This window comes from Microtus pennsylvanicus, chromosome 9 (assembly GCF_037038515.1).
Source record: "Microtus pennsylvanicus isolate mMicPen1 chromosome 9, mMicPen1.hap1, whole genome shotgun sequence".
NCBI classification, from domain to species: Eukaryota; Metazoa; Chordata; class Mammalia; order Rodentia; family Cricetidae; genus Microtus; species Microtus pennsylvanicus.
Genome location: NC_134587.1, coordinates 84,123,453 through 84,145,391, shown reverse-complemented (window position 1 = coordinate 84,145,391; position 21,939 = coordinate 84,123,453). Strand labels below are relative to the sequence as shown.

The 21,939-nt window shown below is 46.2% G+C and overlaps 1 protein-coding gene across 8 annotated transcripts in view; it reads right to left on the bottom strand.

Moving 5' to 3' along the window:
* The window catches only part of Fat1 (FAT atypical cadherin 1), a 117,123-nt gene extending 102,587 nt beyond the window's left edge, over window positions 1-14,536 (bottom strand). For 7 of the 8 annotated variants that reach the window (XR_012911863.1, XM_075986628.1, XM_075986630.1 and 4 more), the window contains exon 1: window positions 11,309-11,427. The gene's annotated coding sequence lies outside the window, so the exon portion shown is untranslated. Of the gene's footprint in view, window positions 1-11,308; window positions 11,428-14,044 lie in introns of those variants that run through there. The other variant, XM_075986625.1, reaches the window with a different exon arrangement.
* Between the last annotated feature and the right edge of the window lie 7,403 nt (window positions 14,537-21,939).

Below are 21,939 nucleotides of genomic sequence, written 5' to 3'. Positions count from 1 at the left end.
TCCGAAATGGTGCTTTTACAGGCTCCGGTATAATGATACCTTCCAATCTCATTTCAAATTTTATCCTCAAGTTATTTCTTCATAAAAATAATTAAGTTCACTCCCTACATCCTGTCTTTACTGTCTCATTTAGTACTATAAAACTATTTGAAGGAATTACAGTAATCACTACCATCAAATTTGTGCCCAAGTAATTTCTAAACACTAATGTGAGCACACAGTAAAAGGTCACTTCATAATATGAAAACCTGAACAGGTGATAGCTCTTCCTAGGGCAAAGAAGCAAATCTCACCTGAGCATTGCCATTTTGGCATCCCTGCCGCCAGTGTCCCTTGTTCAAAACCCTGAACAACCTGTTACCCAGGGGTCCCCAGTCACAGACGAATTCTGAATACACATCCGAGCATCGACTCCAGGGGGAAAGGAGGCAGAACTTCCGGAAAGGCAAAGGGAGGGCAAGAAGGAGCCTGAACAAAAGGTGGCCTTCAACAAGTGGGAAGGTAGGCCAGGTTCAAGGGGCTGAGAGCTGCCCGGAGAACGGAGTTTCTCCCGACCAGCTGTTCTTTACCATGGCAACAAATTCATCCAGGGGGAAAAAAAAATCCATGCATCTTCACAAACTCCCAGCGCCGACAGCACAGCATCGAAACGCACCCTTGCAAAGTAACCCTTAAATGAATATGCATAAATTGTTAAGTGCTAGCTAAGGTGAAAGAAACAGCAGACTGGAGGGCTGGCTTGACAGCCCAGCAAAATGAGTATGGCAACATGAATTTACAGTCTCTTAACTCAGCCTCTGCCAACTTGCCCCATTCGTCATTGTACCAGAGGGGGAAAGGAGAGAACTGAGATGCCTAAAGCAATTAGCAGCTTAATTGATCCTGAATCGAGTTCACATCGGGCACCCTCACCTGCTGTACAACCGTCACACCTCCTCCTCAGCAGACAAGTCAGGACACCACACCCATCTCTGACCTCCAGGGGAATGAGGACTACAGAACAGAACCAAAGCCTCTCCCAAAACGACCTCTACAAAAACCTCAATGTGTTCACCACTTCTAATATTTGAGGTAACTTGAACTTTTATTAAAAACAACCCTGTAATTTTAACAAGACAAAAAGAGAAGTTCCATTCAGCTCAACTGCAGGCGTCAAGGTCACGCTACCCAGTACTGGCACTTCCAGGACGTAAAGAGTAAGAAAGGCAGAGGTCATAATCCAAACACTAGGAATATATAAGTACATGTTAGGAAAGTGTTTTAGAGACTATAAAAAGAAAGATATTCTACAGAAATGAGGCTAGCATGTTTTAGGAGACAATGCTAGTATGCTCTACTTCACGAAGAACAATTACATCAAGATTCCACTGTAACCACTTCAGTGTTTGCTTAGTTGTATAAATAAAACACTACATAGCCATCAAAAATAAGGTGGTATTTAACATACCGATAGGTATGTAGAGATATGAGCTAGCAAAACTTAACTGATCCCATTCACGTTTGCCAAAGGAGGGAAGAAAAACTGTGTATGTACATGAACATGCTTCAAACTGGGAAAAATTCTTGACAGAGTCTCACAAATTCTTGACAAAACTCACACTGGCAACATCTGGGGGGAAGAGGAATAAGCAGAAAGGGGATGTATTCGTTTATCCTGTACTGTATTAATTTTTAGTTTAATTTTCCTTATCATCTGCTTGCTCTTTTAATTATATAAGTCAAGTCCGTCAACAAATATTTAATGGCCACCTCCTGAGAGTCAGGGACAGCGCTGAACAAGTGAAAGTGAACCCAACTTCCCACACCTGATGGATGATGCACTCCCCGCTAAGACAAATAGGCCGTGAAGAGAAAAAGAGCCCAGTGGATGATGGGTAAGGGCTTCAGAAGAAGCCCACAGCAAGAGACTGCACACGAGCCTGGGGAAAGTCATTTCCAAATGTATTTCTCAAGCTTAGCATGAGTGAGATTTTTGAGAAGTAAAGCCTGGGTTCCCTAGGACACTGTGGAATGGGAAAACAGCTGAGAGAGCCCTGGGGCTGCAGCCCAGCAGGGCAGCGACAGAGACAGGGAGAGGGGGAAAAAAATCACCAAGAGATTTACTGTGAAATCATCTTAGATTTAGAGAGTATTTCCAGAGTTTCCGCACTAGAATCTCACGAGAGCAGGAGGTGAAGGAACCAGCATCGCCATGCACTGGAATTGGTCACATTTTATAATTAGATTGGGGTTGTCATGAAGAGGACCAGTGTCATCTTCCACACATCATACAAGTGACACACATGACCTCCCAGTGCTGCTGACACTGACCTCGTCCCCACCTCTTCTGAGACATATCCGTTTTCTCCCTGACCCACTTTTCTGTATGATCCTCTCGGGAAGGAGACCAAAAGGTAGCCACTGTTCCTCGGGTGGAGAATGTAGCCTACAACTGAGAATTCTCTGAGGTTAATTTGTCCATTCTTACCATTTACTCAACCACATTTTATGGCCCTAGATTTTACTCCTAATAAAATGAGAAACTGGGGGAGGATCTGGAGCACGGCCGCGTGGTCGCTGACTGCGGAAGGAGTCTCTCCGGAATCAGTGTTGAGAGATGTGGGCAGCATGGCACAAAGACAGTGGAGGGGAGGGTATCCCCAATCCGAGGCTGCTACAATAAGACAGGAGAGAAGCCAGGGAGCTTGAACCATTACGACAGATGCCAGAGGTGGAGAGGAGTGGTCACAGGGCGGCTGTCGCAGGGTTCTCTGCGAAACTGAAGGAGAGAGACTGAAAGGACTGAGCAAAGAGGACAGACGGTATAGCTACTGGCAGAGTGGGAGGGCAAAAGCAGGAGGCCTGGAAACAGGGTCAAGAGTTCAGATGACTACAAGATGTCCCCACTACTGCCGTTTAGAAGAGTTCTCCCAAAGCCTTGTCGAAGGCTTGGTAGCTAGCCCGTGGCACCCTTGAGAAATGATGGAACCCCAAATGATGGGGTCTAAAAGAACAGAGGTTGGTCACTGAAGGCAAGACCTTGAAGGGGGCTATTGAGACCCTCAGCTCCTTTCCCTCTCTCCCCATCCCCACCCCACCTCTCTGCTTCCTAGTCACCCTGAGGTAAACAGACCTTCTCCACAGCTTCCCACCAGGATGTCTGTGCCTTCCGGGGGGCCAAAGAACAGGGACAAAGTGACCAAGGACAGAAATCAAGAACCATTCCTCAGCCCAAGTAGATTACCTCAGATATCCACCACAGCAGCAGACAGGTGACTAACACACATGGCCGTGCAAATAAAGCCTTCAAGCAGGCAGCTGTGGTTTAAGTAGGAGGGTTCCCGCCTGGAGGCACTCATCTGAGAAACCATCAGGATAAGGACAGCCTTTAAAGCTAGGAAGGGCCTGGAAGCCAGACAACAAGGAGCCTTGGTGAAGACAGAGGCAGGAAGAGTAGAAGACGGAAAGGCAAAGGAGTCAAATTAGCACCTGAGGTAGGTGAGGAAACAGGAACAGGTAAGAAATAGGAACAGGGAAACAAGACACCAGTCTCTTTGAGAGCTTGAGGCCTAACATCCAGACTTGGGCACACTCAACCTATGCCAGCCACTGCCATGATGCCCTTCCCAGCACTGCAGAGAGGCCCTGGGGTTCCCTCCCAACTTCTCAGTCATAAGAGAAATCCCAGCCGATAAACATTACAGCTGTCCTCTCCCCATGGAGTGAGCCAATCACATTTCCCCGTCGGATCCTCTCAGGATCCCCAAACCCCTCTTTCTCTCTCCATAACCAATTCGCAGGACGCCATAGGATGTATCACAGGCAAAGTGACTTTCTGGACCGCTCTGACTAGCATTTACAACCGGTCTGTTTTCTTTAAACTCTGAGTTTGCTCACAGAAAACCACTGTAACTAGGTGAAATTACTAAATACAATCACATAATTATTTTTTTTAAAATCACTTTTTAGAAGATATTATTGATCCTACAGAAGTATTAATAAAGAACCGTGGCCTTGGGCTTCACGATCAAACTGTTACTCTATGCAAGAGGAACAGTTACACGGGAAGGAAAAGGACCCACCATTCTGTCTAAAAAGTGTGTTATTATCTAAGTTTCATACTTAGAAAAAATAAACTCCAAAAATCATCTGAGCCCAGGGATATTTAGAAGGAGGTCGCAGGGCATGAACTCATAATTAAGTCGAAACTCCTAATTTATAGTTCACCAAAGGAGAAAAGAAAAGGAAAGGAGCCTGGGGTCCCCTTAAACATCTTTAGTATAGAGTTCTAAAACTCATACATGTACATGAAAAAAATAACTTTTCTGGTAAAATTAAACTATCCTCATATATCTTCCTGTAAAACGTCCCAAGAGCTGCGAATGCATCTTCTTCATGAACAGCACACAGCGTCCGTGCAGAGACCATAACTACTAATTTCTGTAGGATTAACCGTATCTCCTAAAAAGAGGAACTTTTTCTGACTCTGTTTTCACCAAAAATTTTAAGATTTTATAAGCAATTCCCATGTTTCAGAGTCATGGCAACACCTCAAACTCGTGAGTCCTGTTCAGCACCATGCCTTAGAGAGAGGTCACCGTCCTCACACACACCAACTGGCCATTTTTATCCTCTATGTATTAGGAAGACAATATTGAACTTTTTAAAAGACTACTGTGCATTATAAAATATTTAACGATCTGTAAGATTATTGAGAAGTGAAAAGGTATCTTCCCCTCAAACTAGAAGACGGTTACCCAGTTATAACGATTGGTGGTTTCAGGAAATATTTACAATGGGGAGATTCAAAAGGCACTAAAGTTCACTTTTCTAATAAATTATGCAGGACAGTAATCCTAAGGGTTTCTAGTTTGTTTTTGTTTTGTTTGTTTGTTTTCTGGTTTTTCAAGACAGGGTTTCTCTGTAGCTTTGGAGTCTGTCCAGAACTCGCTCTGTAGATCAGGCTGGTCTCGAACTCACAGCGATCCACCTGCCTCAGCCTCCAGAGTGCTGGGATCAAAAGCATGCCCCACCACTGCCCAGCTAAGGGCTTCTGTTCTAACAACGAAGAACTCACAAGCAGAATCTGTTTTCTGAGTACACATCAGTTTTGCTTTGTTTTTTAACCCATGTTCACAGAATTTTCAGTAAAGGGGGAGGGGACCTAGAACTAGACAGGCAGCTTCCAGCTTGGTTTTTATTAATTATTTCTGGTAACTTTCTATGTTCTTCGTTTCAATCCAAGAGGCAAACAGGATGACTACTCCAGCAGGACTTTCAAATATTACTTTGAAAGGATCAGCAACGGATTCCAGTCTGAGACCAGGCCTGGCACACACAGTGCAGAACGGCCACCCTCCTCAGAATGAAAAACCAGCGTTCCCCTAATTTGCCTCTTCCAAACAAACAAAAAAGTATATTTGCGGGAGTGCTCAAGTGCGCATGCCTGAGTGCGTGCGTGCGTGCGTGCGTGGGTGCGCTAAGTGCACGTGACAGGATGTACGTGGAAGTCAGCAGATAAGCGTAGGGGTTAAGTTCTCTCCTTCTATCACGTGGGCTAGGAATCAACCTCAAGGACGTCAGGCTATTTTACAAATATACACCTCCACTGGGCTATTTCAGTGGTCCCCAAAGTAAAAGTTAAATGTGTTCTCACTCTAAGAAAGGCAAACACGGTTTTTGATGACCTGTACCTAAAATATAATTTACTATGTACATGAATCTGTGGGAACAAGGCTATTAGAACTATGAAGCCGGCTTTTCTGGCTGACAGAAGTCAAGACAGCAGGTCCGGGGGCACGGTGTCTCGGCTGACACGGCATCTGCGGATTCCCCCTCATCTTGACTGCGGCCATCCACGCTGATGCTGCTCCTGCTCTGCCTGTCACACCCACGTTCCAGGACAAACTTTGCCCACAGAAACAGGCTGTTCGCCTCCTGTGATTTTAACTCCCTATCACCTAATGTGCTTCTCTCTGCAGACAGAAATAATTTACAGGATGCTGTGGAACAGTAAGCGGCAATTACCATGGCTACTTCTTCCACTCCCAAATTAGCACAGCCTCGGTAAGAGCCAAATTATGCTCCCTGTGCGCTCAGGTGCATGTACGGGCACCTCGCTAAATGGCAGGTCGGGAAGGGGGACACTCCACGGAGAGTAAAGTCAGGGCGAGGGCCCCTCACCTTCCTTCCTCTCCGGGGAGAATGGGGGAGCCCCATCCTCTTTTCCCATAAACCCCTGCATCTTCCACAGCTCTAGGGCTCAGCCCTAAGCAACTCCAACCCCCAGCAATCTTCCGCTGAGCCCATAAACACTGGTTTCTCCCTGCTTAAAACTAAACGGCTCTCAACCCTGTGTTTCCTTTCAACTAACACCCTTATTTTTCTTTTATATTGGCAGAGATCTCAATCAAAAGTGCATTCTCAGCACTTCTTTGACGTATTTTCACATTTCCTCCTCCCCCTCCCCCACCAAACCACAGCTATCCTCAAATGCCTTACAGAAATCCTTCACGGCCTTCCTGGCAACACACAGCTTCTTCAGGCACCACAAGCTAATGTCAAGGCAAATGACCTTCTGTGTTTACCTTCCCAGATGTTTTATATACACATGCATACACAAACCCACATACATACATACATACATACATACATACATACATACATACATACGTCATGCTTCATGCCACTCACCTCCCTAACCAATACCCTGCGTCCTTCCCATTGTCCACATGCCTAAAACAGAAAAGCAATCCACAACACATTAAAAAACAAGGACCAAAAAGGCAGTGCGCTTTCCCAATTCTCGACTGATGCTCTGTACCTTACTCACATGAGAGTACAATAAGACAAACATAACCTTCCAGCCCATCTCCCTACATACACTGCCGCCTGAAAGACCTCTTCTTCAGAGGGTCCAACAGAAACACCCCACAGCTCAGTCGGGCCTGTCCCGTCCCTAGAGAACAGTCTTCCCCAAGTGCCGTCTGCTCTAAGCGAGACTATCTTGCCACTGGTTTCCCACTGCAAAGTAGCACCTTGCCCAGTGTACTTTCCTATGTTCCAGTGCAGAGTCTTGATTTCCCCCTGCCTCGCTCAAATCTGCACGCAAAGGAATCAAACTCAAAGGAAGGGACCAGAAGACATAAAACTGAAATCTAGCCCACTCGCTCTTGGCATTAACCAACTGAGTGAAGTCGGGGAGCTGAAATACAGTCTTGACAGCCTGCTGACACACTCCCCCATCCCTTCTTGCCCCTTGGCCCCTCAAGTTCAGAGTTTAGATGGCCTTTTACTGCTGTCAAAGCTCCATTTATAAAACTGTCAAATCTCCATTTATAAAAATGTGACTGAGAGGATGTGTCAATTTTTGTTTCAATTTCTCAGAACTGCTTCCCCCCACACACACGCCTGTGCCATTACCACCTGGTTCATACATGTACTTATTCAGACTTGGTATTTTAACTATGTTAGAAATACTGTTTTCAGTCAGGCAGTGGTGGCACATGCCTTTAATCCCAGCACTCGGGAGGCAGAGGCAGGCGGATCTCTGTTGAGTTCAAGGCCAGCCTGGTCTACAAGAGCTAGTTCCAGAACAGGCTCCAAAGCTACAGAGAAATCCTGTCTCAAAAAACCACACACACACACAAACACATACACACAAAAGAAATACTGTTTTCTCACCCCATCCCATTGAGCCTACTCTAACGTCTTTCTGATATCACACCCTCAATTGAATAAGATTTACCATCCCTTCCTCTGCCTGCTAGCTCAGTTTATTCTTCTCTATAAGATGCACTTTATCTCAAACTGTGTGGACATGTATCTGTGTGGGAGTCTTGTGTGGGAGACCTTCCATCTCCAACAGCCATGTTATATATAAGCTGTTGCAAGCCACCAATGTGGGTGCTGGGAACAGAACTCGGGTCCTCTGCAAGAGAAGCAAGCACTCACTACCACTGCGCCTTCTGACTTGGTAGATTCCCGCGAGGTTTTTACAAAGAACTCTGATAAATCTGAACTCTGCCTACTTTTCTAATACAACCACAATATCACTTACTTCAAACTAAAGGGGCACTTTCCCACAGGCTTGGATCCAGCCAAACTGTCTTGGGCCCAGAACTCCAACCAGAGTCTGAGGACTCTGATCTAACACAACAGCTACACCTCCTCCCACCCAAAAGATGATGCAAATGAAACTCTTCTAATACAGTTTGGTGGCTTCACCTTTCTCTGCAATATTTCCTTGTTTCCTTGTCCTTAACCTTTGCCCTATAAAAACTACCCTCCAGTCTTCACAAGCCAACTTCCACCACCACCATTTATTGTTCTGTGTGCCATCCTGGCCAAGAGAGGACCGTGGCCAAGTCCAGTGAAGCTACACCAGAAGCAGATCCAGGGGTTTCGTTTTCTCACAGCTGTGGTCTCGTTTCTCTCCAGTCAGCAAGCCACAATCAAGCCATACAATCCACATACTATTTTCCACTGTCATTCCCTTTCCCTGGTATCCTGCCGCCACACACACACACACACACACACACACACACACACACACACCCTGTTGTGAGGAACTCGTTCTAACCTACCTCCTCCAGGTGCTCCATCTTGTTCAAGTGTGGTGATGTACTATTTTGATTCTAACAGAGCATTTCCTACACTTCTCCCTCTCTGGACTTCAGCTCTTTATGGGCTGGGAATCTGACCAATGAGCACTGAGCCTAAGTCCCAATGTTTGCAAAGAAGACCCACAGTTGCTGGACAGATGGATAAAGGACTAGGAATGGAAAAGAGAAGGTAAGATTAAACAGCGGCAAGGATATACAGACGGGCGCTGTAAGAAAGTTTCTCTTCCCCTAAACAGAAAATTTAGGCAAGGCCACTGGGCCAGCAACAGCATTGCAGATGGTGGGCCTTTATGTGGCTCTACCCGGCCTAAAATGATGTCACAGCCACTTCAAAACCCTTCAGAACTGGCTAGAGTTGATACCACATCAGTGTCTCAGAGCAACTTTGTCACAAAACCCTATGCTTTAACATTCTATAAAATACAAAAATTAAATGATGACTGATTTCCCAAGGGGCTTATACAAAATATGTAAGCAATCAATATGTTTACCTTCACATATACAACGATCTCTTGGAATTAAGCAAGAATCTGACAAGCATTTAAATGGAAAAGGTGAGCTTTTTTTAAAACTGCGGGAAAGGGTTGGAGATGGCTCAGCGGTTTAGAGCATTGGGTGGTCTTCTCCAAGGACCCAGCTTCGATTCCCAGCACCCATGTGCGAACTCACTGCCATCTGTAACTCCATTTCCAGAGGATTCCTTCTAGCCTCTGAGGGAACCAGGCACACACACGGCACAGGACATACAAACAGGCGACACACCCATAAAAGTAAATTTTATATTTTAAATTATTGTTATTTCTCCACTTGAGAAATAGCAGTTTTGAATCTTAAATGATGTATATCATATTGCTTGAAAACACCTTGCCAGGGTCTAGGGACAAACACCTGCAATTACACAATTAAGTGAGACTTCCAAGACAGTCCTTGGTTTCATCTTCCACACAATCTGCTCAGGAGAATACTTCTCTGCTGTAAATTCCCAGGCATGAAGATTAGAATGAAGGTCCTTCAGGGTACAAATCGGCCGCCTAGGCAGCATGTGAGGCAACAGTGTACCAACTTGATTTGGTTTGGAGTCTCTGTAAAATCAGCCAGACCTGGGTGGAAATAAGCAGTCCCGGAAAATGTTCTAAGAGCATTAAGTAGAGGGGCCCCTGGGTCCCTTCCACTTCTAACACAGACGGAAATGGCTTCTCCAGATTGGTGGCTCAAGAGCTCAATCTGAAGATGTATGCTCGGAAGGTGGAGCCATTCAGATGAAAGCCTTACTGCTTTGAACACACCTCTTTAGCATGAATGTAACCCACCAGTCTACTGATACATGCCGTGAACCCAATAAAGTCACGTCTAGAGGCTTCTTACCCTCAAAAATGAATTCACAGGTGGCCCAAATGACTTTATGAAGGCCCCCTAATAACCTTACTTCCTTTCACAGTAAGGATTAAAGGGGTGTGGGGGGGAAACCCTGGCTCATTTAAGATGTTAATTTTTCAAGAAATGGGCACACAAAGGCAAACTTCTAAATAAAACTTACACTAAGCTTGTAAAATACTACTTTAGTCAAAACTGGGAATTGCATCTTTTTTTTAAAAAAAATCATGTTTTAAGTATCTATCTTAAAATAAAATATTGAAAAAGGAGAGAGGGCAAGTTCTCACTGCTAGATCAGAACAGTGATTCCCAAGACACAATGCCCAATAACCTAGAATGAACCTGGGAGTACGTGGACATGTGGTTAAATAACATGGCTAACACTCTCAGACTGATGTGGAAAACATCACCATTCCTTAGTATTAGCACATAAAAATGTTTTTAAACTATTAAATATAGACTACACGAAGCAGCAGAAATCAACTTTTGCAAAGTTAAGTACATGCCTTTTAAACCTTTTCTGACAGTAATTTTCTATGCAAATTCCCAGTTTAAAAAAAATCTTCCAGGCACTCGATAGTTGCTTAACAAAAGCCACTTAATGAAACCATAGAGCAGGCACATAAAAAAAATTAACTACACAGAAAATATTTGCGAATTTACTTTGCTATAGCACACAATTGTCTCCTTGTTTCCAAGGTCCTGCAATTCCCATCAGTAGGGGGTGGGAGTCTTACAAGACAACCAAAAGTTAGCTGCCTAATATAAAGCAAGGTGAGGACTATGAGGCAGACCCTCTCTTTAATAAAGAGCTCATAAGTTTATCTTCCAGAGAACACACAACTGCCCGGCCGCACAATTCCCCGCGGCTTAGCCTAGCAAAGGAGCCGCATTCAACCTCGGCGTTGCACTCCTCCGGGCACAGAACATCTAAGAAACTCTGCGGCTCCATTTCGAGGATCCCACGCTCAAGTAATCGGCTGTGCTTTCATCTCAGTACTTGGGGAAAAACTCCAAAGCCGAGGCAGACGGGAGTCGAACCAGGAGCGAGCACTCGTGCTCCCGGGTCAGACAGACCGGCGCTGGGTGAGTACCGCGCTGGTCCCGGAACCGCGGCGCCCGTCCCCCGACTCCGCAATCACCATTCCCCGCACGTCCCTCCGGTCCCTCCACCCCTCCGCCCCCGCATCCCGGAGCCGCGATCGGTCACTCAACTCTGCGAGTGGGGCAAGGAGACGAGCTCCAGCCCCCGCCACAGTGCAGCCGGGGAAGCGTGGGTGGGAGGACACTAACCCGGGCCCCGGGCTCCACTCCACCCGCAGCAAACTTACTGCAAAGTTGGCTCCAAGTAGCCGCGGTGCGGTGGGGCGCACGGCCCGGGTGCTCAGCGCGCCCGGCGGCGGTAGACCGCTGTGCCGGGAGCCGCACTGGACTCGCACGTGCGCATGGCGCCGCCGGCCGTCCAAGCCCCGCCGCGTCCAGTCTGGTCCGCGCGCCCAGCGCCCCGCGGTGTGTATCCCTCCGCCCGCGGCCACGCCTACCAGCGCCGGCTCTCGTTTCTCCAGCCCCGAGACTTCGGGATTCGGTGCGCGCAGCTCGAGACCGGCCCCGCCCCTGGACAGAAGCGCCCGGGGACTACCAAGAACGGAGCCCGGCGTGCACCGAAGCGAGCGCCCTCGGGGAGCTTGTAGTACTGCGGGAGGGGCAGTCTGGGGACTGTTCTAGAATTTCGAGCTGGCTGCTGCGCCTGTTACTGCTGCGCGGAATTTTATTGGATGCTCTCTGCTAGGAAAGGGGAAACATTTGCTTATCTCCCCCCCCCAAAAAAAAACGACAGTAAAGGGGGAGGAGAAGTCACCTACGGCGTTAGGGACACCTCCCCACCCAGCCGCCGCCAAGCCTCTCTTTAGGCTTTTCCCAACCTCCAGGAAATCCCCGAATCGGCATTTGAAAGCCTCGCTCCGAGTCTGCAGCCACCAGGGTGAAAAACTACTGAGGGTCTGGAAAGGAATGCAGTTAGGTCGGAATTTACTTCCTCCTGAAATCCACATTAAGGCCGGAGATGGGGGTGGAGGTGGGGGTGGAGGCAGGGGGTGCACAAGTTTTCCCGAGACCTGTTAGTGCAGATTTGGTTAGACCTCAGACCCTCCCGGACTGTGGCAGTGAACCCCAACGCTGGCCTCTGGGACAGACGCCCCCCAATCCCCGGGTCTGTAGGACTAAAAGCAGCTGAGCCTCCCTGGGCGCATTCTCAGCGCTTTATTCCACACCAAGGATCCCGCAGTCCTAGATCCCGGCCCCACGGCTACAAGTTCTCCAGCGAGAATGAGAGACCCCGGCTAACAGGCACCCCACTTGCAGAACTCCCTCTGGCGCCCGAGTGCCCAGCCAGCGCATCCCAGGGCTGCAAGTCCATCCACGGCGTGGGCAGTGCTCCAGGTACCAGCTGAAAGCGCAATCGGGAGTCAGTCGAAGCCAGTCTCGCTTTGGGACGCAGCCCAGAGAAGAGACTTGACCTCGGAAAGTTTGTGGGGCTCTAACATTTTAACGCCGCGACGACGAAGAGATCAGATTTCCCTAGGAGCAGGCGGAAGGGACTGCAGGGCGAACTGCACGGCAGCCGGGGGCTAGTGAGACTAGTTAAGAGAGCATTTCTTTGGCTCAGAGTGAAAGTCACTTAAGCCACCTTAAAGGAAGGTGACTAAAAATAAAGATAATAGCAATGCCTAGCAGGTTACGCTTAGGAAGAAAAAGTAGTGCCTGCAGAATGAGTGTGCTGATTTGTAGCTCTCCATTCCCTGCTCACTGTTTGGAACACACACAAATTCACAACACCCAGCAAAAACGAGCATCATCATAACCCAAAGACTCTGGCCGCGGCTACCAATTGCGCAAAGTGCTCGCGCAGTGACGGTCACAGTTCCATACCTGGAACGCCGAGAAAGAGAACGACCTGATCTCCAAGCTCAACCGGTTTGCGACCCTGACGGAATTTTAACTCTCAACAAAACACAACCACACAAGAAAGCCAGCCGTTGGGGGAGGGGATGTGAGAGGGCCTGGGGTAGTCATGCTAGGAGAGGAAAAGAACAATAAAAAGTATAAAAACACACTATTCGGTAACATTAAATCGCTGGATTTTCTAAGTGGCACAAAGGAATTCCTGATTTAAAAAATATTCAAACATATATGAATATTTAATTAGTGCTTAGTAGGGCTAAAATATCTTAAGAATACTCACTATCCAGGCTAACTGATAACCCTCACTGCCTAGAAGAAGTTGCACTCGGTCTCTACAGGAACCACTGAGAGGCAAAGATGCAGTCAGTCTCCTAAGCTGCCACATTTTGCTAATCCTTCAGCCACCAACAAAACGAAATGGAGATACCTTTTTAGCTACGAGCGAATTGCCTTCACATGAAGAGAAGTGTAGTTCAAGTTCCACGAACATCCTTTATATGGTCCATCCGTGACCCTGTCCCCAGATCCTCGTGGAAATTAGGTGGAAGGGGGAACTATTCCCCCTAAAAACCTTTTCCCCTCAGCATGGCTTCTGCACTCAGTCCAAGCAAGCTGATTTTTGTTAATGCATTAAGTGTGGACCGGTGTAAATGAAGGCTGTGATGGAAGCGACCGAGCTCTGTCTGGTCCACGTCGTTAGTGTGCCCAGCAGGTCCAAGTTCGAGGTCTGCACTGAGCTAGGAGCTGGGAGCGCGCCTTGCCCGGTGCTCGGACTAGAGGGCGCTGCGCCACTGCAGATCACCCAGTCCCCAACGCGCCCTCCCTGGGCACCATTTCTATAACAAGTTACACTGAAAATAATGCACAAACGGCTTCGCTTCTCAAGTTCTTTTGAACAGCGCTCTGTGTGTATTTTGTGAATTCCAAAAGCTGCGCATGCTTGTCTTTCATTCCCGCGCCCCATAAAGGGAGTCCAGTTCCCTAAGCGCAGACCCGGCGAGATTCACATGAATTCCGCCACTCGCTTACATTGAAATATCCCCCACGTTATTTCATTTACGTTTAAACTTAAATTCTACAAGGCATGCACTGAACAAAGAACTCACCACAGTAGCCCGGTCCTCGGTGCTCTTCCTTACAGTACCCGGCAGTTGGGTATATCCCACGCCGATCGGATTTTTGTTAGGAGCCGGGCTCGAAGTACCAAGTTTGCCTCCCTAGAATCTTCAGCATATCCCCAACCAGAGTGTGATCCTCCAGTGCAGTCGGGACTCAGGTGGTCGCATTTCCAGTGGCTTCCGACCCGGGGAAACTTTGAGCACCAAAAGAGGTGGAGAGAGAGAGCGCACGAGGTCTGGAGAGAGAAGTGAAGGTCTTCGATGAGAAGCCAAGTTTGTCAGGACATGTCCAGGCAGCCAGCTGCCGAGTAGAGGAGTTACGGCCGGCAACTGCGGCGGATCTCTGCCTCTTTTTCCCCCACTCCTCCTTCCAGGAGCGGCTGGGGGAGGGGAGGTGACGTCAAGGCTCCGCCTTGCCCCCGACTCCCGGGTGCTGAAGGGGTTCTCCGGCTTCAGTGGGCCTCCCAGCCAGTTGCAGCTTCGGACGCCCTGGCTGCAGCCGGCTACCCCGCCGCAGTCATCTCCCTGGCCCCAGCCGTCCCCACGATGAAATATCCGCCACTCTTCCCCCCGCCGAGTCTTGGCGCTCAGCCGAGCACAGGCTACCTCGCACTCAGCACCGGATCAGGCCACCAGGGTCCCCAGTTGCGCTTACCTCCGGGGCTTCCAAACCCAGTTGGGCAGCGTTTCCCACGCCTCGGACTGCAGGTGATGCTCTTCCTCTTCTGCAGCTGAAACTCGTCTCAACGTGTCGCCTGCCCGGGTTTTTGCAGGGCGGAAGCGCGATCAGTCTCTACCGGCTTATTGGACGACTCGGACTTTGTCGTCCTGCAACTTCTGGAGATGTGATTATTTTAAATAGTTCTTGTTGTCTATGGCTGGCTGGCTGTGGTCTTTGTATTGAAAAATCACAGCGTCGTATTTTTAATCTCCAAATCCTTTCCAAATGCTCCTGTCTTTAGACCTCGTCTGAATCATAGATTTCGAGGAGTAGTGGGGGAAGAGGACGGGGGCGGAGCCAATTTTTAACGTGTCTTACAAGTGATCTGTAGTGATAGTGGCTAATACACAAGTCAATCGTCTACACCTCCAAACGACACAGGTTTATAAAAATGCAAACCCTGTTGAAGCTCACTTAAAAGATGAACGCGTCGCTTTTATATAAGCGTCCAGGCTCCGGGAAAATATCTGCTATGGGATTTTTTTTTAATGCAACCAAAGTACCCAAATACATCTTCTGAACAGCATGAAATTCTAAGGGAGCCGTTTATGTAAATTGACACTCCCCCAAAAGATTGTTGTTAAATTTTAAAGAGCCTCAAAAAGGGGGCGGGGGCTGGAGGCAGATTCTACAACATAGTTTTCCTCCATTTGCGTGAATTTATTGGTCTGTGGAGCTTTGAGAGGTTAAGAGCAAACAAGCTAGGGGTGTCAGTAAGGAAAGAGATGAAAAGGCGAAATGGTGTGTGTGTGTATGTGTGTGTGTGTGTGTGTGCGCGCGCGCGCTCATGAGGGCTGCTCCATGCTCCAGGGAACTCCCCCACCTGAAGTATGGGACCAATGTCTGCTTCACATGATAAAAACTGTACATTAAAAACAAACCTTGTTGGGTCTCATCTTTTTGCCACACGGGTAACAAGCTTTTACTGAGCATCTTAGAAAGTGTCTAGGGAACCCCTAAAAGGGAGTTCCTATCACTTCACTTGTCCTCCCGAGCCCCATATTTTCCATTGCAGTTTGGGGTTTCTTGTAAGGACTGGGAAGGCTTTAGAAGGCTGGAGGGGCCGGGGGCGGGAGGATTGGGGAAAGAACCTTAGCGTCCCCTGCAAACCCTGGGGCAGCCGGAAAGTGCTAGATTCCTGCGCAGAGGGAAGAAGCAATCCAAGGGAAAACTGTTTTGTCAAGCAAGCCTGTCAATGCCCAGCCCACTTTTATACTTCACTATGGCAACTACGCATGCTCAACACTCCTTTTAGGTCCGCAGTTGCTGTTAAAAATTGACCACCTATTTATTACAAGTCCTCAAAATGATGCGAATTCTCCCGAGGCACTGTTATTCCCGCGAGTCAATTTGGCTTTCATATACTAGTTAGTGTCTAGAGTTGCTTAGGCAAGCCAAGGTATTTCGATTTTAAAGGAACATAGGGAAATGTACATTTTGTTCATAGTACTCGTTCTTTAAAATAGCTCCTTTTAAAAGTGAGGACTGGACACTTTGAACAAAACCCTTTGGCCTGACCAATGTAGGAGACATAGACTAGGAATCTGTGGCTACTTTGATTTAAATGAATTAAATTAGTATTCATTTCCTTAGTCTTTCCAAGTGCCTATCACATATTCATTACCCACATTTGACTAGTGGCTACTGTTCGAGGCAAAAATAAATTTAACAGTATCCTGATTACTAGAGAGAGAGCTACTAGAAATACCTTGTTATATATTTTTAAAACTTTTTTTCCTGTGCTTTAAATGCTACATCAAGCAATAGATCGGAAGCTCCCACTCCAGTAGTGAGTCACTTCTGAAGTATACGGAGTGGGGGAGAGTCATGAGAGGACATTTCTCGAGTACCAACAACATGCTAAGTGAAATTATGTAAGATTCAAGTCCTAGTAGGCAAGGTGTGTTTAAGTGATTAAGAAATACTCACATAGCCTTTTTAGCTGCTTTATGTCTTCGCTCAGTACATAATACAGGGGGGGGAAAGTAATTTAAACAAGGCAGCGTTCTAAGTCATTTTTAGGAATTGCCTTAGAGCCAAATGCTTACCCATAAGTCTGACTGGCTTCTAGCATCCCATCCTCTGGTCCCTCTCTGCTGCATTCAGGTCTCTTTGTAGTCATCGTCCTCGTAGTTGTAGCCCCCCATCCCCCAAATCTGGAGATGGCAGGAAGCATCTCTCCAAGTCCTCAAACAAAGTTTGATCCTTTGCTTTCAAATCCAGCTCTCCTTTGGGACCTTGGGCCACACAACTAACTGCTCATCCTGGTGAGATCCAGCTGTGGTTACCTATAGACTTGTTAGTATTTCCCCTCCCCTCTCAATTCAGAGTAATGAGGGCTTCCTTAAAATTTTATCTTAGTGCTAGCCTTTCATCCTAACGGTGACATTTTGGATGCCATAACCATTCCGTCAGGAAAATACGTGGAGGCATTGCCAATCATTTGTTGCTGGGTATTTTGTTTTTAAAAAGTACAGAATATATCTTTGGTTTATTGGAAAACACATAATGAAACTGGGGAGTTGTGGATTGCTGCTGTCCCTTCAAAAATATAAGCTTATTATCCTCTAAGTAGTATGGGAATAGAGCTTTGCAAAAAAAAAAAAAAGAAGAACCATTGTCATGCATAGCTCAGGTACTGAAAGTTTCCAAGTGTACCTTGTTAAGTGGGGACAAGAAAAATCTAGAAACTGTTTAAATTCTCAGTAGAAGTAACAAAGGGAGAATTAGGCTTGAAGTCGGAAAACCTAGTGTGGAATTTGCCTTTGACAGTCAAAAGTCTAAATTTATATCATTTCACAGAATTTACCCCATTAAGGTCTCCAAAATGATTACAACAACAGCAAATCTAGCTCTTAGTTGTGAGAGATAGCAATAAAGAGTTACAATTGTTACAGTGCGTTGTTTTCCTGAAATTCACCATGCCACTCCCAGGTCAGCTTTCAAGCTTTACAGGATCCACAATAAATAGTCACACGTATTTACTCCAGAGCGGGTTTGATGTGGGATGTCCTTCTGTATATGTGTTGCTTTTATTGGTTGATGAATAAAGCTGTTTCGACCAATGGCTTAGCAGAGTAAAGCCAAGCGGGAAATCTGAACAGAGATACAGAGAGAGAGAGTAGGTGGAGTCAGACAGAGGCCATGTAGCTGCTGAAGGAGACAGATGCTGGAACTTTACCAGTAAGTCACAGCCTTGTGGTGTTACACAGAATAACAGAAATGGGCTAATTTAAGACGTAAGAGTTAGTTAATAAAAAGCCTGAGCTAATAGGCCAACCAGTATAGTAATTAATATAGTTTCTGTGTGATTATTCAGATCTGGGCAACTGAGAAACAAATGAGCAGTCTCTGTCTACACCAGTTGTACTATGATTGTGTTCAAGATACACACACATAATATGAGATATTATGAGAACACACATATTCTCATTAATTCTTACAAAGTCTTTTACGGTTAGAGTCTAAAGTGCTCTCACGGGCTCCTGTTTTAAGTTCTTCTCTTATGGCTGGTGGTGCTGTTTGGGGAAGCTGTAGAAAATGTATTAGATACGACCTGGCTAAAGGCAGCAAGCCACTAGGGGCAGCCCTTTGAGGATCATAGCCCAGCCCATGGTTCTGGCTTTACCCTGTCTGTGCTGACACCAGGAACAGGCTCAATGGCTCTATTCCATGGAATGGACTGACTTGTTCTGCCATGTCATGATCTATGGCAATGTCCTGGAACCTTGCGCTAAAATAAATCTTTCTTTCCTTAAATCGGTTCTGAAAAGCCCCTAATACAAAATTCTAGACGGCATTAGTCATTAATCCCTTACTCTCGCTTCACAGATGAGAAACTGAAATAAATATACAGTAGATAGGATAACTCAATCTTTTGGACTAGAACCTTCAGCTGGCGGTCTGCAAAGCCAACAGTATTGTCTACTGTGATGCAGCATGGCTCCTGGGAGCCTTCTCCTCATCTGCACTCCTCATCAACCGTAGCTGCCTTACATTAAAGACCAGCAATGCTGCAGTTGAAAACTGGCCTGGAAGAGGGTAAACTGCTTATCAAGTCACCGTTACAGAGAAGTGCTCCTTTCCAGTACACATGAGTCCTTTAATCACGGAAGGAGAACATCCCTGATTGTGTTTAGCAATATATGTGTAGCGCATCCATGATTTGTTTGGATTACTTATTTTCCTAGGTAGATATGCATGCACTTATGCACATTGTCTTTACATTCAAAATCACCATCTGTCTTTTAACTTCTTTAGGCTGAACAACAAAAAACACACACCGATGATTTTCAATGAATTCTGACAAGAACCATCTCAGGACCTCACGACTAGCATTTTAATTTTTACTTTGCATTTCACGTCCTTCGTCTGGATTTTCGGGTATTCCTTTCTCTTTTTAACTCTCCTTGCTTTCCCTCGCCTATGCCTATAGGCAGGTGGTGGTTGGAATGAGAAGTTTTCATACAGGTTCATGTATTGGAAGCTTCCGTCCCCAGTTGGTTGTGCTCTTTGGGAAGGAGTAGGGGGTGTGACCTTATTGGAGGAAGTGTATCACGGGGGGGGGGGGATGTAAGTTTAAAGCCACTTCTGGTTCACTCTGTCTGCTTGATGTTTACAGCTCGAGATGTGAGCTTCAGCATGGTACTCTAGCCTCCACGCCTGTTACCTCCATGCCATGATTGACTCTTATCCATCTGGACCTGGAAGCCTAAATAATCTCTTCTATGAATTGCTTGATCATGGTGTTTTCTCACAGTGACAGAAAAATAACCAATACAATATGACAAGTAATTCTTTTTCCTGGGACTATTCCCCCATCTCCAAATTTTTGCTACTAGATCCGATCTCTTATCATATTAACACTTTTAAACATATCTCGTGCAGAAACTCTCAGGATCTCATTTGTGAACTGAGGCCCCACTTCTATTCTCCAATAGATGCTATAAAGGAATGAGAGGAGCTCGGTACTCTTCCCCATAGGCCTATGACTCAGTTGTGGCCAATTAGATGATAGAGTAAATATGCTGGGGCCTCCAGGAAAAAAAAAAACAAATAGAAAACTCTTTAATCCCAGCACTTGGGAGGCAGAGGCAGGTGGATCTCTGTGAGTTCGAGGACAGCCTGGTCTATGAGAGCTAGTTCCAGGACAAAAACTACAGAGAAACGCTATCTCAAAAAACAAAAACAAATAACAAAACAAAGCAAAATAAAAAACTTTTTTCTAATAAAGGTCCACAAGAAATACTATCTCTAAGGACATTGTCAGGTTAGGCTATCATGCCAGGGACTGCTTTGGGGATCTTGTTTACAAAGGATGAGAGGGAAACCAGGAAAGATGGGGGAGGGAAGGGGCGGTCCCCAGAGTCACTAAATCCCTTACACCTCTTTGAGGACTTCATATGGGAGAGCATGCATTTCCATTTTATTCAAACAGGCTTGTATCCGGGTTTGAGTTACTTGAATCTGGTATGATCTACGATAACTAAAGATCCCTTTACAAACGAGGAACGTATTATTTTAAATAAAATCATAATACATTCTATGCTTATTTTCCTTGTTGGTTAACAGGAATTGAGACTAATTCTAAGGATAACAAATGGAAAGATTCTTGAAGTTTTCCTTTAGCTGTGAGTATGTTGGTCTGCCTGGGTATTTATGATGGTTACTCTTGACTGTTCGCTTGCTGTGATTTAGAATCACCATGGAAACAAGTCTCTCTGCCTGTCCGTGAGGGATTATCTGAATTATGTGAATTGAGGTGTGCTGACTCACACCAAATGTGGGTGGGATCATTCCATGGATGGGGCTCTAGACTAGATAAAAAGAAGAGAAAGAGAGCTAACATAAAGCAGGCATCACTTTCTGCCTCCTGTCTGTGGATACCAGGATACCTGTCACCTCATGGTCCTGTTTCCACACTGTCCTTGTTAGGATGCATGGTGCACTGTGCACTCAAACTGTAAGCCAAAACCAAAATCTCTTGGGTTTGTTTGTTTGTTTGTTTTTGTAGGATTTTGTTTTGGCTTGTTTTGGTTTTCAAGATAGGGTTTCTCTATGTAACAGCCATGGCTGTCCTGGAACTCCCTTTGTAAACCAGGTTGGCCTCGAACTCACGGAGATCCACTTACCTTTGCTCCCAAGTTCTAGGGCCAAAGGCATGTGCCCCCATGCCCGGGAAATATCTTGTTTTTAAAGTTGCTTCTGTCATTGTGTTTTTCCGTTACAGCAATGAGATAAGTAACCTATTCAGGCACCATAACAAAATACAGCAAATTGAGAGTCTTTCCCACTGTTCTGAAGGCTGGAAGTTTAAGAGCAGGATGCCAGTAATGTTACTTCTGCTTAGGCCACTCTTCCTCTTGATTTATAGATGATGTCCTTGTTCTGGGATACTTCCTTCCTCTGTGTTTGATGGGAAGGAGGGAGGGAAGAACAGAGGGAGAGAGAGAGAGACAGAGAGAGAGAGAGACAGAGAGAGAGAGAGAGAGAGAGAGAGAGAGAGAGAGAGAGAGAGAGAGACTGACTTCTAGTATCTTCCTCTTCTGCCAAGGGTCTAAGGGCCTAGGAGTTACTGGATTAGCGCTTACCACTATGTGATGTGGAATTCCCCTCTGTATGCTGTGAATACCATTGGTCCATTGGTTAATAAAGAAACTGTCTTGGGCCTGCCCATGGCAGAATAGAGATAAACTGAATGCTGGGAGAAAGAAGGCAGAGTCAGGGAGAAGCCATGTAGCCGCCAGGGGAGAAAGACCAGAGCTACCAGCTGGAACCTTGCCAGTAGGCCACAAGCCTCATGGCAAAATATAAAATAATGGAAATAGGTTAATTCTAGACGTAAGAGCTAGGTAGAAATATGCTTAAGTGATTGGCCAAGCAATGGTTTAATTAGTACAGTTTCTGAGTGATTATTTCACTTCTGGGCAGCCGGGAACGAACAAGCAGGCTCTTACTACAACTACGATGTGATTTAACCTTGGAGTCACTTTAAGGACCTTGGAGTCACTTTAAGGACAACACTCCTATCAACATAGCATCCATTTGGGAGTTACAACTTCAGTCCTTCACAATGAGAAAACAAGTTCTCTATAAAATAACTTAGGAGAGCACCCTGCCTCTTCTTCTACCACAATGGCAGACAAAATAAGAACATGAGATT